The sequence below is a fragment of the Neofelis nebulosa genome, chromosome 8, assembly GCF_028018385.1.
Source record: "Neofelis nebulosa isolate mNeoNeb1 chromosome 8, mNeoNeb1.pri, whole genome shotgun sequence".
Classification (NCBI taxonomy): domain Eukaryota; kingdom Metazoa; phylum Chordata; class Mammalia; order Carnivora; family Felidae; genus Neofelis; species Neofelis nebulosa.
This window is the reverse complement of record NC_080789.1, coordinates 6,891,034-6,903,380: the sequence shown is the minus strand read 5'-3', so window position 1 is coordinate 6,903,380 and position 12,347 is coordinate 6,891,034. Positions and strand designations below refer to the sequence as shown.

General features: G+C 43.3%; 1 protein-coding gene across 4 annotated transcripts in view; it reads right to left on the bottom strand.

Moving 5' to 3' along the window:
- TCF20 (transcription factor 20) overlaps nucleotides 1-12,347 on the bottom strand; it is a 111,850-nt gene that overhangs the window by 70,211 nt on the left and 29,292 nt on the right. The gene's annotated exons all lie outside the window — the stretch shown is intronic.

Sequence of the window (12,347 nt, the reverse complement as noted above, 5' to 3'; positions counted from 1 at the left end):
CAGCCTCCTCCAGGAGGGGAAGTGTGGGCACAGACTTGAACGAGCTGGGGGAAAAAGACCATGCAGAGGCCCGTGGAACGGTGAGCACAAGGCCAGAGGCAGGAATCAGCTGGGGACAGGAATAACCAAGTGGCTGATGTGGCAAAAGCCAAACGCAGAGAGCAGAGGGCGGCGCAGTCCGAGAAGAGGGCCCCGGGCACAGGGCCGTGCTGCCGCGGGGGCCACAGGGCAGCAGCGCTGCCATCTGGGTGCGGGCAGGAGACGCAGCGTTGCGGGCAGTGAGGGCCTGAGCAATCAGAATCCGCATGAACAAGCTCCCCAGTGAGGCTCACGCACGCTACAGTTTGAGACGTCCTGACGAAGGGCCCCGTAAGCTATGAAAGAATTTTGGATTTTATTAGAAGGCTTTGGAGGGGTCTGAGCTAGAAAGCGACATGCTCTGGTTTCAATTCTCAAACGGCCATTCTGTTCTGTGGAAAACAGACTCTGGGAGGGGCAAGGGCAGAAGCAGGGAGTTAGTTAAGAAGCTATTTTAGTCATCTGGGGAAGGGATGCTGGCTGCACAGACGAATGTGGTGTTGATGAAGGTGGTGATGTGTGGTCAAATAAAGGACATATTTTGATGTCGGAGCCAAAGGAAATTGCTAACGGATCAGAAGTGGATGCAAGGGACACAACAATGGTGACAAACGGCAGCCGCCAACACTAGCCGAGCACCGGCCACATGCCAGCCACTGCTCTACGGCCTTTGCAGGTAAAAATTCAGTCCATCTTCGCCGGAGTCCCACGAGGAAGGTACAGCCAACAAGCCCACTTTATTAAAACGAGGACGACGAGGCGGCGAGAGGCTCGGTAACTGCCCACGGCCTCCAAGCTTATCAGACGGAAGCCTGGGTCTGAGCCCAAGCAGAGGGCTCTGGAGCCTGTACCCCAGCACTGTCCTCTACTGAGCCGCTGAGAACCCAGAACCGTGTACGGAGGGGGAAGCGGTGGGGAGCGTAATGGGCGGAAGGGGATCAGGAGCGCTTTGCTGGACGGGTTAGCTTTGCGATTCCTAGTGGGCGTCCGAGTGGAGATGTCAGGTAGACATCGGGCATGTCTGGTGTCAGGGAAAGATCAGGATGGAGCTATAAATGGTCATCAGCAGAAAGACAGTATTTAAAGCCAAAGGAGTAGATGAGATCATCCGGAGCAGTTTTTCAAGCTGAAGGTTGTGAAATCAATTCAGTGGGTCATGAACAGCACTTAAAAAAAAAGGAAAAAAGAGAAAAAAAAGCAAGGAAGGAAAGAAAAAAGAAAAGAAATAGAACAGAATGGAAAATAACAGAGTCCAGGGCCCAAAGTAAGATGAAGAACTGTTTTGTGCAACTCCTGTTTCAGTTGTGTCTGTGCACAAGCGAGTGCAGTGTGTGTACCAGGCTGGCATTTGGTTTGGTCAAAGAAAGGTTTAAAGCCACATACGGGTCCAGGGATTCCATACAGGATCGATCTCTGAATCACTCCAGCATTTAGAGGACGGGAAAGAGGAAGAGCGGCTAGAGAACGAGAATTTAAAGGGGAAAAACAACTAGAGAAGGCAAAAGAAAGGGAACATGGGTCCCCAGAGCCAGGTGAGTGTGACATGCTGAACAGGGATGTGCTGGTGAGATCATGCGGGATGATCCCAAACAGGTGCACAGAAGTAATTATGGGATGGAGAGGGAAACGGCAGTGCTGTGGGAGCACAGGGGAGGGTGACCTGTTTAAGGTCTGTTAGTTGAGAACAGAATGAAAGGGGGAATGGACAGAGAGAAGATTAAGATTTTATTTTAGACTCTGAGTTTGAGGGGACAGCAGGATATCCAGTCTATAATTTCCATAAAGAGCAAATATGCAGCTGTTCAAGTTTTCTTTGGTGTATACTATGGCCTGGGAATATAGGCAGGACTAGGACACTGTGGCCGAGAAGGAAGACAAGTGCGATGCAGCGAGATCAGGGCTGAGAGGCAGACGGTGGGCTTGGTGAGGGCACTGCAATTTTCCCCTCGCACCATACTGCTCACGACTGGCCAACCCACATCCACCACCATCCAGACCGTGCACTCAACCAATACCTATACTCTCCTGACTTGTGCTTTGCCCCTCCCAAAAATGTTTCCCAAATCTGAATCAATTTTTCAAGGCCTGGCTTGCAGCTGACCTCTTCAAGGAGGCCTTCAAGGGGCGCCTGGGTGGCTCGGTTGGTTGGGCATCCGACTTCAGCTCAGGTCATGATCTCGCGGTTTGTGAGTTCAAGCCCCACATCGGGCTCTGTGCTGATGGCTCGGAGCCTGGAGCCTGCTTCGAATTCTGTGTCTCCCTCTCTCTCTGTCCCTCCCCCGCTTGTGTTCTGTCTCTCTCTCAAAAATAAATAAAATGTAAAAAAAAAAAAAAAAAAAAAAAGAGAGAGAAATGCTCAGATCAGTGATGATCTGGCCTTTCCTGAAGAGCTACAGCATTTCTTGTCCACCTAACACTCCCTGGTGCCTGGTCCCTGCCTTGTCCTTACTTCCCTCCCTCATTTCTCCAACTAGGACATGCATGTTGAAGGCTTGTAACAAACATGTCTGACATCTACAAGGCACTCTAACAGCTAAGCAAACACTTGCTTCCCCACTACAAGACTTCAACTCAACTTACATTTCAGCCCTGTTCCTGAAGCAGGTCTGATCAAGTCACTTTGACCTCTAAAACCTGCACTGGCTTCTAATTACAAGTAAATACATGTAAAGCCCAGTCATGTCTTCCAGGCACGCCACACCCTTCCCTTTCCCTACCTCCCAAACACCAAACACCCTAAAGCTGAAACAATGGCAATCAAAACAAATATAGGTATACCTCATTTCATTACACTTCACAGATACTGAATTTTATTTTATTTTTTTTACCAAACTGAAAGTTGGTGGCAACTGTGTCAAGCTAGTTTACCAGTGCCACTTTTTCAACATTGACACTTCATGTCTGTCACATTTCAGCAATTCTCTCAATATTTCAAAAATTTCCGGGGCGCCTAGGTGGCTTGGTCGGTTGAGCGTCCGACTTCTGCTCAGGTCACGATCTCGCGGTCCGTGGGTTCGAGCCCCGCGTCGGGCTCTGTGCTGACAGCTCAAAGCCTGGAGCCTGTTTCAGATTCTGTGTCTCCCTCTCTCTGTGACCCTCCCCCGTTCATGCTCTGTCTCTGTCTCAAAAATAAATAAACGTTAAAAAAAAAAAAATTTCCATCTTGATTATATTTGTTATAGTGATCTTTGATGTCACTATTGTAAATGTTTCAGTGTACCACAAACCACACCCACATATGATGGCATATATGTGTTCTGACTACTCCACCAACCATTCCTTCTCTTTCTCTCTTCCTCTCCTCAGGTCTCCCTATTCCCCGGAACACAACAATACTGCAATTAGGCCAGTTAATCACCCCACAATGGACTGTAAGTGGTCAAGTGAGAGGAAGAGTCGCTCGCCTCTCACGTTAAAGCAAAAGCTAGAAATGATTAAGCTCAATGAAGAAGGCATGTCAAAAGGCAAGACAAGCTGAAAGCTTGCTTGGCCAAACAGCCAAGTTATGAATGCAAAGGAAACGTTCTTGAAGGAAATGAAAAGTGCTACTACAGGGAACACAGGAATGATAAGTAAAACAGCCTTACTCCTGATACGGGGAAAGTTTTAGTGGTCTGGGCAGAAGATCAAACCAGCCACAGCATTCCCTTAAGACAAAGCCTAACCTAGAGCAAAACTCTAACTCTCTCAATTTCTATGCAGGCTGAGAGAAGCCACAGAAGAGTCTGAAGCTAGCAGAGGTGGGTTCGTGGGGTTTAAGGAAAGAAGCTGGCTTCAAAACATCAAAGTGCAAGGTGAGGCAGCAACTGCTGACGTAGAAGCTGCAGTAAGTTATCCAAAAGACTCAGCTAAGATAATGAAGGTGGCTACACTAAACAATAGGTTTTCAATATAGACGAAACAGCCTTATGTTGGAAGAAGATGCTATCTAGGACTTTCATAGCTAGAGAGGAGAAGTCAGTGCCTGGCTTCAAAGTTTCAAAGGACAGGCCAACTCTCTTGTTAGGGGATAATGCAGCTGGTGACTTTCAGTTGAAGCCAATGCTCATTTACCATTCTGAAAATCCTAGAACCCTCAAGAACTATGCTAAATCTGCTCTGCCTGTACTCTATAAATGAAACAACAAAGCCTGGATGACGGCACATCTGTTCACATGGTCTGCTGAATATTTTAAGCTCACTGTTGAGAACTACTCAGAAAAAAAGGATTCTGGGGCGCCTGGCTGGCTCTGTCAGTAGAGAGTGTGACTCCTGATCTCAGGGTTCTGAGTTCAAGCCCCACGTTGGGCATGGAGGCTACTTTAAGAAAAGAAAAGAAAAGAAAAGAAAAGAAAAGAAAAGAAAAGAAAAGAAAAGAAAAGAAAAGAAAAGAAAAAGAAGAGAAAAAGAAAAGAAAAAGAAGAGAAAAAGAAAAGAAAAAGAAGAGAAAAAGAAAAAAGACAAGAAAGGATTCCATTCAAAATATTACTGCTCATTGACAATACTTCTGGTCATCCAAGAACTCTGATGGAGGTATACAATGAGATTAATGTTGTTTTCATGCCTACTAACACAGCAGCCATTCTGCAGCCCATGGGATCAAGGAATAACTGTGACTTTCAAATCTCATTATTTAACAAATCTGTATCATAAGGCTAGCTGCCATAGATAGTGATTCCTTTGATGGATCTGGGCAAAGTAAATGGAAAACCTTCTGGAAATAATTCACTATTCTAGATGCCATTAAGAACACTCATGTTTCATGGGAAGAGGTCAAAATATGAACACGAACAGGAGTTTGGAAGAAGGTGATTCCAACCCACGATCATGGATGACTCAGAGTGGTCGAAGACTTCCATGGAGAAGGAACTGCAGATGGGGTGGAAACAGCAAGAGAAGCAGAATTAGAAGTGGGGCCTGGAGACAGGACTGAATGGCTGCAGTCTCATAATAAAACTCTAATGGATGAGGAGCTGCTTCTCCAAGATGAGCAAAGAAAGTGGTTTCTTGAGATGGAATCTACTGGCAAAGATGCTATGAAGACTGCTGAAATGACAGCAAAGTATTTGGAACAGGACACACAGTTGATAAAGCAGGGGCAGAGTCTGAGAGGATGGACTCCAATTCTGAAAAAGTTCCACTGTGAGTAAAATGCTGTCAAACAGCATCATGTGCTACAAGAGAAATCATTTGTGGAAGAAGTGTCCATCAATGTGGCAAACTTCATTACTGCCTCATTCAAAGAAATCACCACAGCCACCCCAGCCCTCAGCAACCAGCACCCTGGTCAGTCAGCAGCCATCAATATGGAGGCAAGACTCTCCACCAGCAAAAAGATTACAACTGACCGAGAGCTCAGATGATGGTATTTTTTAGCAGTATTTTTTTAAATTAAGGTGTGTACAGTGTCCCTTTCAGACATAATGTTATTGTACACTTAAGAGACTATACAGTACAGTGTGAATGGAACCTTTATATGCACTGAGAAACCAAAAAATTCGTCTGACTCAGTTTATCATGACACTTTATTTGAGATGGTCCGGAACCAAACACACAATAACTCCGAGGTATGTGTGTACAAAAAAACAAAGATGAACAGAAATGAAAGTAAAAAGGAGACATTCACCAAACTGTTGACAATAGCTGTCCTTAGGGTGGGGTTGTGGGGGGGTAGTCATCTTCTAGGAGCTGTTTTAATGAACATGTGAACTTAAAAATAAGAAATGCCATTTGGGGCATCTGGGTGGCTCAGTCAGTTAAGTGTGCAACTCTTGATTTCGGCTCAGGTCATGATCTCACAGTTTGTGGGAATGAGCCCACCATCAGGCTCTGTGCTGACAGTGCGGAGCCTGCTTGGAATTCTATTTCCCCCTCTCAAAACAAACAAACAAACAAACAAACAAACAAACAAACAAACAAACAAACTTTAAAAGGTAGGTAGAGTAAGAAATACCATTTAAAAAGCAAAGGAATTTAATCTGCAGCTATTTTTATTGAGTGCTTACATTATGTGCCAGGCAATATATTAGTCTCGTTTAATCTCAACGAGCCTTTGAATGTAGTTACCAGCCATTCTGCAGATGGGGAAATGGGGGCTCAGAGAGCTGAACTCTCACAAGGTTACACAGCTACTTAGTGAAGAAATGCTGGGATTTAAGCCCAGGTCTAATAACGAATGTGCCCTTTACCTCTCCTATTCTTACACATGTTCTGTGTATTCCCCAGTGCCCCCCGTGTGTACCCTCTACAGCCTTTCCTTTGTTCTAGCTGGTTCTTCTGCCTGAGTAATATTAGTTTTGCTGACATACCGCTCCCCTTTAAAGTCTAGTCCAAGTTCAGCTTTCCCCCTCACTCCTCCCTAGGCACATACCATGTGGGGTCAGCATTATCTGAGAGCCACTTACCCTCTGTTTCCCCCACAGCTTGGGACTTTGGCTGTCCTACTGGCACGCACATAGCAAGCATTCAAATGCTGGGTGTATTAAGTTGACAATATAAATTCTCCTTCTGACAGAAGCAAAGATAACAGATGGAGACCAAAAGTTTTCATCTGTGAGGGAAGTTAATCCTGAGAACAGGTTTCTATAATCCCTCCCTCCCTCCCAGCTTTGAGCCTCACCTCTCACTGAAGCCTAAGGAGAGGCGGGTTGATCTACAGCTTTTCGGGTGACTGAACATAATAGCTACCATTTCTGATAAATAAAAACAACTTAACTTACTATTAAATAACATAAATTAAACGGTTTTTTAAAATGTTGCAAAGGGTTTTCAAAATTTGGGGCCTCTTTCCAAAGGCTCTGACTTTGAAAGAAAGCACTTTTTTAAGTTCAACACAAAGATATGCAAAATATGAAAAGATAACTCACATACACATGGAGACACATGAGCTAGTGAATCAGACATGTTTAAAATGCAAAATGACCTTTTAACACCAACTGACCACATCCTGGGTTTAGGAATAGAAGTTGAATCCAAACAAATAACACATAAGACAAAAGCACTGCCCCGACAACCTAAGAAAGGAAATACAGGATGGGACAAACAGATTTTAATGCGTCCCTGGCCTTCTTGAGCAGAGCAATGAGAAATGCACTCAACCAAAGCATTAAGACTTGATTTTATTGGAGGTACCAACCCCATAGGTCAACCTGTCAAATGAAGCAAGAGGCCGGATTGAGTTCTATGGGTAGAGTCCACTCCAGATAAAAGCCAATGGACCTTTTTACAGTTTATGGGGTCCTCTCCGTATGGCTAGGGATGCAGGCATGGGAGGAATATTGTCTGGATGATGAATTCCTGTGGAAGAGCACAAGAGGAGCTGAGCTGACGCACTCCACAATTTGCACCGTTGCCTCAAATTTGCCACAACTCCAGAATCCCAAGGAATAGTGTTAGTTCTTGTTAAATGCATCTATAAACTAAGTGTCCTTCTAAGGATTACTGAACTTCCCACTTAAAAACAGAAAAACAAACAAAAAACCCCCCACAAAATTCTACACCTATAAATAGCTCAACAGATTGTTTCAAACATGTTACAAACTTTGAAACTTCAACTCTGAATTAAAAGAGTCACCTCTAAATCTCCAAGAAGTGCTTCAAGAAATTAGCAAATTAACCTGGGGCTGGACAACTTAAAAAAAAAATTTTTTTTTAATGTTTTATTTATTCTTGAGAGAGAGAGAGAGCGCGCGCGCACGGAGTGAGCATGAGCAGGGGAGGGACAGAGTGAGAGAGGGTCACATAATCCAAAGCAGGCTCCAGACTCTGAACTGTCAGCACAGAGCCCGACACGAGGCTCGAACTCACAAACCGCGAGATCATGACCTGAGCCCAAGTCCGACGCTTTACCGACTGAGCCACCCAGGCACCCCTGGGGCTGGATGACTTTAAAGAAATAAAAAGATCACTTCAGTAGCCTAAGATCTTTGTGAGTGGCTTTAGCTGTAGACGGTATTTCAGGTTTTCATTTCATTTCATAAAGAGGGGAGATGAGGGAGGAGCCGTAACTGTAACACGGAGGATGCCAAATACACTAGAGACAAAAGAAACTACTGGCAACTGTTTGCTCTTTCCCAAGAAATCCGGGAAGCAGTAGCAATAAAACCCTCCTCCAGTGGGGCCTCCTTCCATGTGTGTATGGTACTGGAGAGAAGAGCAAGAGAGGGGGCTCAATCAGTACACAGCCATGCAGCCACCTCATCTCTCCACTTACGGGACCATGAGAGCATCGAGCACTTTCTTACCTACAGTCAAACTACATGTCTTGAAGAAAGACACCAAGAAAAACATGTTTCAAAAAATCATCTGAAAATAGAATTTTGTTTCAGCAGGCAAAATGAGCAAAAATACAACTTTATTTTAGCAAGGTACAATTGCTTCCCCTATTAAACTTGTTTTCAATAATTCTCCTGGGTGATGCACTGGAAAAATACTATATTTAGAACCAGGAAACCTATATTTAAATACTTACTGGTTTTGTCACTTATTCTGTGACTTGGGCAAGTTACTTAACCTGCTGCCTCACAGAAATGTTCGACGATAAATGTGTAAGCTGCTAAGTACCACATAAATTAAAATGATCGTTATTAGTATTACCATCCTCTCTGACTTTCCCAGGTAAATGTCTGAACCAGTGAAAAATCAGGCAAAAGATAAGCAACAAGGAAAAAAGCTGGAAGAGGCACTATCAGTCAATCAAACAAATGAAATACGACAAAACCCTAAAAAAGCCACTGCTACGACTGATAGAAAACCACTCTGTGGACAGCTAATTCCTATGTCATTCTCTAATTAAGAAAAGCTCCCACACCCTGGGATCTACAGTCCATTCATAAAAATCACAGCAGGGTTAAATCCTCACCAGCCCTCCTAATTCACAATCAAAATGCCAACAGAGCACATTCTCACTACATACGAGAGAGCCATAGCCATAGGACCAATGTCCACCCCTCCCCACAGAGGGACAGTGGCCTGACTGTTGGAGATGCACTGGGGGGGGTAGTTGGTCTCTGAAGGGCAGGAGAGAGTGTAACTCTTCCTCCCCTAACCACTGGCATGAAATCAGCAAACACTAACTTCAGTCACTCCAAAATAAGCCCGCAGAGAACAGGTGGCTGATGAGAAGGCATTGCTGCTTGCAATCCCAAATTTTGACAATAAAAGCCAAAAGGGCACGAACGTTTTCCGAAAAATCAGATACTATCAAATTTCCCAGATGGTTTAATACTAGGTAAAATTTATCTAGTGATTACTAGCAGTCAGGCAATATCCTAAGTTTGAGCCATTAACTAATTTAAGCAGCACAACCACAGGTAAGTACAATTAATATTTCCATTTTTAGACGAGAAAACAGAGACACAGAAGTGACTGGATTAAGGTCATACTGCCAACATGCGGCAAAACTGGGATTTAAAAGTCAGGTAGTTTGCTTGCTCTAGATGCGGCTTCTTGAAGAACCCTCCAGCAAATACTGCTTGGTTTACCCAACCATTCTGCCATCTCCTCCTCACTCAGCACCACAGAGTTGTAAAAAAGGCCACAGGGTAGCATCTCTCACCTTATGGTCACTTGTTTCCAGGTGAATATGAGGGTAACATGAGCCCATGAAAATAAGGTCTCATTTTCTGCATCCAATAATGATGGCCTAAATAACCTGACACAAAAACTGGATGATATATACATACCTCTTTTTTAAGATAGGTAACAAATTAACAGGATAGTGAGGAATTACCATGTTACTACCCTGGAAAGAACAGATACCCAAAGAAGTGAGACCTGGGGCACTTGCTGATCTACCAGAGGTGGCCAAGAGGCTCAATGCCATGTCTGGCCCTTCCAGGACCCTTGTAGGGAGATCCACAGCTGCCCGCCACCAAATCAGTGGATTGGGGCCCTAAAGGGCAGCATCCTATGAGTAGGAGTGAAGTGGAAGTCAGCCTTCCCATGGACTCAGCTTCAAATTACCTGGTTAGTCCAGAAAATCTCAAACTCTCAACTTGGATTAAAGTGATCCTGGTTTGCTAGTACCCTCGGGCACCTGGAAAAAGCAAATAAAAATCCTCCTTGGAAAAAGACATCTAAGGCCTCTAATCATTTCTATAAATAATGTCTCAAATACCACGTCCAGCACACAAACATACGAATAGACAAAACACCATGAGTAAGAACCATCAAAAACAGTCACAGACCCAAAGGGACTTCAGATAATGGAAGTGAGGAGAAGATTATGAAACAACTATATTTACTCTGTTTTAGAAAATAAAAGCCAAGCTTGAAAAATTTAGCAGGGAACAGGAATCCATAAAAAGCAACTTAGCCGATTTGAAAAGAACCAAAACTGAAAAATACAACAAACTCATCCACTGAGTTCTTAGTTTCAATTAAACACAATTAGTCAAAGAGGGAATGGGTTAAAATGGACCACAGGTCACAATTACCCAGAATGCAAAACTGAAAAGGACAAAAAATGCAGGAGAAAGGATAAGTGACAAAAAGGACAAAAAAGAAAGTCTAACACATCGGTGTCCCTGGAGTCTCAGAACGAGAAAAGAATGGGTACAAAGTCATATGGACGAGAACAGCTGGGCATTCTCCAGAACAGGGAAGAGACACAAAGACACAGACTCAAGAAACCTAGAATGTCTTCTACGAATGACACGACCTGTTCTCTAAGCATAGTGCCACGGCTAATCCAACAAGTACCTACTATGGTCTTACTAGGGGCTACACACAGGGAATACAAAGGCACGGCACAAAAGTCAAGCACTTAGAAGAGAGATGTTAAATCATAATAATCTAAAACACTTCACCTCATGTGCTACCAAAAAGAAGGGGAAAAAAGGGAAAAGGCAAGAAGAAAATGCTAGAAAAGTATTTAAAAGGAAAATGGATTAAATTAAAAAACAATAAAACTAAAAGGCACTGGAGTAATAACAACAAGGAGGATCCAAAGTCCAGGCCTAGAAGCTATTTCCATTTCTTTTACAGTGCTAATTAATCACACCTCACTATCTGAACTGAAAATCCTTGGCATGAGAAACTCAAAGAATCTTTTCCTCATATTCCGCACCCCCCAACCCTACCTAATAAATGATTTTAAAAAATGGGAAGTCTGAACAGACAGCTCTTACTTCGCTCTATTCACGGTGCCATAAACCACTCTAACAAGCGCTTTTTCCAAGACAACATGGAGGAGCTGACTCTTGAAAGGTTAGGCAAAGGAAGAGTTCCACCAGGAGCCAGCTGAGCAAAGACCAGTCACTGGGGAGTAGGGAATACCTATGGTCACTTAGCAGATAATCAGGAAACAAGTATATATTTCATGGAATGCTTAAGTTATATGGAAATCAATTGTGTAAAAAGCCCAAGGATCTCTGTTTTCTATTAAGCTCAAACTGCTAAATGAACCCTCTCCGCCAAGAAGGTAAAATACAGGGCCACAACTTCCGTAACACAGTACATTCCCGTATAGGGAATCAGGTAGGAGTGGAACTGGCTGAAAGAGGGAAGTATAAAACCCTGTGCCCAAGTCGACCTGCAAAGAAGCAGGTGGTACATATACCACTGTGTTGATGAAATGAAATAAACCCTTTCTGAAGCAAAGTTCTAATGAAGTTTCTGGACAAGCTGTCAATTACTGGGAGGGCTCCTGTGATTCTGTGTGATTTAGAGTATGACTGTCAATTAACATGACATGATTCAACACATAACTCTAAATGTCTCGGTCTTAGGAATAAAGTGGTTTACGATATTTTACGTATGTTGGGTTTTTCCAGATCTCATGAGTCTTGTGAGCTGTCCAGGCTTCAAAGATACCAGGGAAAAAAATACAATGACTAAATAAAAATATAGGCATCAAATTTCAAAATTGTTCAAAATTGCTTCTATTTCTGGGATTCCACTATTGTTCAAACCTGCACATAGGCTTATTCATATCTAAGCTAATGTGTCTAAACTAACTTGTTCAATTGATACTAGCAGAAAAGAACTCCAAATTCCCAGACAATGAAAAGCACTATCTGATATCTGATAAGGGTCTAGTATCTAGAATATATAAAGAACTCTTACAACTCAACACTAAAGAGACAGTGCAATTAAAAAATAAACAAAGGACTTCAATGGATATTTCTCAAAAAATGATACTGAAATGGCTAATAAGCACATGAAAAGATGCTCAACATTATTAGGGAAATGCAAATCGAAACCACAGTGAGATCCCACCTCACACGCATTTGGATGGCTATAATCAAGAAACAGGAAATTACAAGCGTTGCCAGGATGTGGAGAAATCA